Source organism: Calidris pugnax, unplaced genomic scaffold, assembly GCF_001431845.1.
Source record: "Calidris pugnax isolate Ruff unplaced genomic scaffold, ASM143184v1 scaffold61, whole genome shotgun sequence".
In the NCBI taxonomy this organism is placed as follows: Eukaryota; Metazoa; Chordata; class Aves; order Charadriiformes; family Scolopacidae; genus Calidris; species Calidris pugnax.
In genome coordinates, this window is record NW_015090945.1 from 3,641,179 (window position 1) to 3,646,622 (window position 5,444).

Genomic DNA, 5,444 nt, shown 5'->3' on the forward strand with positions numbered 1-5,444 from the left:
ATAGCAGCCCAAAGTCTCTTAAAGATATTTGAAATAAAGTGTAAACATTGAGAGTTTATTCCCCATCTTAGTGACATGGTTTAGTGATGGTTTTTATCAGTTGATGGTTGGACTACATGATCCTAAAGGTCTCTTTCAACATAGACAATTCTAAAATTCAGATTCTAGAGCAAGCTAGAAATTGAATGGCATTATTGCTGCATGCAGTAGGTGTTTTAAGAAACCAAAGGAAGGCAATTTTTTGGGGGAAAACAAAAGCTAGGAAAGACTGAGCTTCTGCTTTGTATCTCTTTCAACATAGACAAATCTAAAATTCAGATTCTAGAGCAAGCTAAAAATTGAATGGCATTATTGCTGTATGCAGTAGGTGTTTTAAGAAACCAACAGCAGGCAATTTTTGGGGGAAAAAGAAAGCTAGGAAAGACTGAGCTTCTGCTTTGTCCTCCCACCACTCTACCAAAATCTCAGAACCAGGAGCATTCCCTGTCCCCCACTGACTTTTAACCTGCTGCCTCTGCAATTTTGTCCTTTCTTAACTTTTGTGAAGCAGTGTTCTTGGTCTCTGCCCACTTCTATCAAGGTGCCCTTTAAAGTAGCTTTCTTAACTCCTGTCTTCAGCTTCCCGGAGTTGTGTCCTTACTCTCCTGGTGTTCTTCTATGTCTTCTATATCTTATTTCAACCATGGCTCCATGGCCTCTCTTCAAAACATTTCTAAAATATCTTTGCATTTTTTTTCCTATTTTGCCATGCAAATTTGCCATGTAAATCTCGTTTAAGTTTTTCTGAATTGCCACAATGTCTTACTTGGCTTTGGCACATGCCCTGACTGTACAAACTCTGAGTGTTGTTACAACAATGAACTTTCTGCCCTATCCCCTTGTCTGCAGAATTCATCTCTGTGCATTCCTCTAACTCTGTTCTTTACATCAAGCTGCTTTACCCACCAACAGAATGATGGTGGGCACTGTTCCTTACTCAAGAGCACGAGGTCCCCTCTCGCTCCTGTTGTGGTTTCACATCCAAAGCTTCTAGGAAGGAGATGGGACACCTTCACAAGCCATCTCATCACCAGATGAGAAGAACAGACTCAACATACCACATCTAAAAACATGGAAAACCTAAGGCTGACAAGCCAAGCACTAAGAAAACATTATGGCTAATGCCAGAAGTGAGTATGCTAGTACCATCTTAATCTCTCCCCTTACGGCATATGCATTATAACAGCATTGCATTATTATAAGCTATTTTTCCCACTTGGAAGGACGTTTTCTCTTACAATGTTCATAATGTACTTTTAAGCACAGAAAATGCTACTGTGGGACTATTTTTCCTGCAAAGTTTAGAAAATGTAAAAGAAGCAGTGAAGCGGACAGTGGAAAATGAGAAAACCCAAGCAGGTTGCTGTTAGAGCCTTAAGACAATGAGACTCCTGTGTACTAAGACAATGCTGGGAGCCCCAAGGGGGGGAAGAAGAACCCCTCTGTTCCTACCAGCATCAGGAAGCTACAGCCCGGCCCTACCCCTGCACACACCTCTGCTGCCTTCAGCTGCACAGCGTGTGACACGGGGTGCAACTGGGTCACAATACAAAGTCAAAACATTGTATTAGAGATACAAGGGCCGTAAATTATCACCAGTGCGTTCCACAGGTGCCTGACAATGCTCTACAACCGACAGCCCCTGCCTTGGAAACCTGAGTATCCTGCTCTAAGGAAACACACCACCAGCACCAAGAGGGGGATACTGGAAACACTGGTGGAGGCTGGCTGCACCCAGAGCTGGGTTATGCTAAACTCTTCACAGCCAGATCATACCACTCCAAAATTCCTGTTGCTGAAGATTAGGAACTACTGCACTGAACACAGCATGACCTCTTTGCTTTTTAATTCAGATTATTTTGATAGCGTTATCAAGTAATCTGTCAAAATTTACTTAAATAATTATTCCTTCCCAAATGGTTTGGTAATGATTGCAGACATATATCACTACTTTAAACGTGTTTTCCTGATGATGGTTTTAGTTATACGATTTGGGAACCGGTGACATTGCAGTTCCTCTTGCAATGTTCTTCATCACCAGACTAGGTTTGTGTCACCATACTGCTTCTGAGCCACTGTTTTTGCCACACACACTGCACCTCATCAGTGCAACCAAGTGAACAAGAGGTGTTCATTTACTAAATTTACTTTAATTTACTTCAAGGCTTATCTGTATGTAACAAGCTATAATGGCAACGAAAGAAGAAAGAAAGAGTAACGAGTTGAAACAATGGCCATGGAGAGACAGCTTAGTTTATTTGCTTTTGAAAAATACCTGCTGAAACAGCACTTCCAACACTAACAGTTTTAAGTATTGTTTCTTCTGAGTAGAAACCCTGTAGCAATTTTTATTTTGTGCATAATTTTATTTGTGGGACCTGAAATGATTTCAGTGTCAGAAGTATCAGACGGACATTAACTTGTTGAGAGGGATAACTAAATGTTCTTAATTCGCACATTGCGTGTCAAGATCATTAAGACTGGTTTGATGTCCAGGAGGGATACTGGGATACACTGACTAGGGATACACTTGCTGGATTCTCCATGGGAATTGCGAAGTAATGTTCAGTATCTTATGCTGCGCCGCTGGTGACATGGGACAGGTGGGTTTTCTGTCGTTTTTTGAATGCTTATGTAATTTTTTTGCCCAGATCTGTTATAAAAACTGGCAAAACTTCTTAAGAACTGTTTTCTTCATTGTCTTGTTTTCATTTAAACAAGGCCCTGTTTACACGGGCGTAAAACTACTTTCAGTGTAAAAATTTTTCCTAATATCCAATCTGTACGTCCCCTGAGGTGGTGATGATGATGATGATGATGTTCAGATCAAGGATTTCCTGGTACGCCACTGATGTGGTGGGGTGTGTTAGGAGCTGCTGGAGAGCAGCTGCCACGGCTGCCTCTCCCTCGGGCTGGTCAGCAGTGAGTCTGAGCACATTCTCCTGCCGGGCACACAGGGTGTGTGTGGATACACAAATAAATATATACATATGCACAGGGCCAACCACACCGATCAACACAGACACAAACACTCAGACAAACACAGATGGCATGAGTGATGCAATCCTGTCCTCCTCTCTGGCACGGGTCCCTGTGACCTGAGGTGTGAGTCTTGTTGCTGGCACTTACACACCCCCCACACACACCCCACAGAGAACAGGGAGTCCTCTCACCCACTGAAAGAGTTAGACACAGAGCTCAGTGCCAAGAGAGGAGAGGCTGTGCTGCCCAGGCACAGGGGTAGCCAGAGAAGCGTACTGACCACAGCCTGCTCACACAGGACTCACACCCCACTGTTCTCCCACACTCATTCCCACAGCACCTTGATCCCTTCTATTCCCTGCCTTTGGTTCTTGCCCTAAACAAATAGCAAGCCTTGTACAATCCCAAAATGCTCTTCCTATTACACATCCCACAATGTTCTGTAATCCCAGGCAGTAACCCCGTCAGTGGGGCCCCACGGGGCTGAAGCTTCCCTGGGAGCGGCTGGGCAGGGGCTCCCTGTCTCTGACCCAGATTTTGGGGGTCCCCTGCCTGCCCACGTGCCCCGCAGCTCCTCTGTGTCTGTGACGATGAGCCTTTCATCACCCAACCTAACACAGTGTAAACAGAGATTAGGTGTCACTGCTGACACACTGCCAGCGCTGCACGCTCAGCTCTGCGATGCCAACCCACAGGAGAGCTTCAAGGCAGGGAGTAAACAGCAGCAGCCCCAAATTAGTGCAACTGTGGGGCTGCCCAGGCACAGGGAACCAAATCAGAGACACCGGCACACTAAAAAGCCTTACCATAACCACTATAAAAATAAACAATGGATTTCCAAAAGAGAACTCTGGCTCAGAGCCACGTGGGGTGAGATGATGAGAAGCTCAATGTGGGACAGCAATGTACACTTGCAGCCAGCAAGCCCCCTGCCCCCTGGGCTGCATCCCCAGCCCCGTGGCCAGCAGGGCCGGGGGGGGATTCTGCCCCTCTGCTCCGCTCTGGGGAGACACCCGCACAGTGCTGCCTCCAGCTCTGGGGCCACCAACAGCGGGACATGGACCTGCTGGAGTGGGGCCGGAGAAAGCCACAGAGATGCTGGGGGGGCTGGAGCCCCTCTGCTGGGAGGGGGGGCTGAGAGAGTTGGGGGGGTTCAGCCTGGCGGAGAAAAGGCTCCGGGGAGACCTTAGAGCCCCTTCCAGTCCCTCAAGGGGCTCCAGGAGAGATGGGGAGGGACTCTGGATCAGGGAGGGGAGCCATAGGACGAGGGGGAGAGGTTTGACACTGGAAGAGGGGACATGGAGCTGAGATGTGGGGAAGAGCTTGTTTGGTGAGAGGATGGTGAGAGCCTGGCCCAGGTTGCCCTGAGAAGCTGTGGCTGCCTCATCCCTGGAGGGGTTCAAGGCCAGGCTGGAGGGGGCTTGGAGCAACCTGGTCTGGTGGGAGGTGTCCCTGCCCAGGGCAGGGGGTGGCACTGGGTGGGCTTTAAGGTCCCTTCCAACTCTAACCATTCTATGATCTGTACCTTAATGAGATTCCTATCCCCTTTTTTGCTTTCCTCTACCACGACAGCCACCCTTCCCATGTACACCCAGGCCACTGAAGCAGCCCTGCTCCTCTTTCAGACCTCAGCACCATGGAAAACATCAGCATTTCCAACACAGGTCTACCCCAAATCCTTGCTGAGGCACCACTTGACTACGGGGTCACCAGAGCAGGCACATCACCTTGGAAACGCCTGTACTCGCGTTGGTGTTTTCCTGGGAGCTCGTCCAACAGGACTTTTCTTGACCAGACACATCCCTGCCTGGCTCATGAAATACGAAGAGCTGTTGGACTGCGACAACTTGGTGACAGGCGTTATCTGTCCCAACCACCCTGCCCGCCGTTATTTATGCAGCGCCGCCGCCGCGCTCCTCCTGCACACGGGATGGGCTCCTGGGATCCTGCACTGTGACAGGAATCCAGCCTCCTTTATGAGCCTGTCAGCCACCCAGGACGTGCACAGCGCTCTGTAAGTAACAAAAATAGACATGCTGCCTACTGGTGGATCTTAAAAATACCAGGACGCCCTTGGTAAAGGAGAAGCGTGTCCCGGTGACCTTGAAGGCGGTACCTCTCCTCTCTCTCCCCACCAAGGCATGGCACAAGGCCCCCCGGCAGAGACCCCCCCTCCGCCCCCGGCAGCGCCGCGCTGTGAGGGGCGCAGGCCGCGGAGCGCTGGGGCGCCCTGAGGCCGGTGGGGAGGGAGGGGGCGAGCCGGGCGCCCACACACGGGCAGGAGGGATCGCGGCGGGTCTTCGCCCGCACACACACGTACACACCGGGCTCCCCCTCGGCCCTGCAGCGCGGCGGGATCCCGCCCTGCCCCGCTCCTCGCCGCCTCAGCCGGTGCGGCCGCGTTGGGCCGGGAAGGGGGGGGA

General features: G+C 49.9%; 1 protein-coding gene across 1 annotated transcript in view; it reads left to right on the forward strand.

Annotated features, from left to right (window-relative positions):
* The first annotated feature begins 4,904 nt into the window (after positions 1 to 4,904).
* The window catches only part of PKIA (protein kinase (cAMP-dependent, catalytic) inhibitor alpha), a 35,857-nt gene continuing 35,317 nt past the window's right edge, over positions 4,905 to 5,444 (forward strand). Inside the window, exon 1 of the mRNA XM_014951925.1 lies at positions 4,905 to 5,035. The gene's annotated coding sequence lies outside the window, so the exon portion shown is untranslated. The remainder of the gene's footprint in view (positions 5,036 to 5,444) is intronic.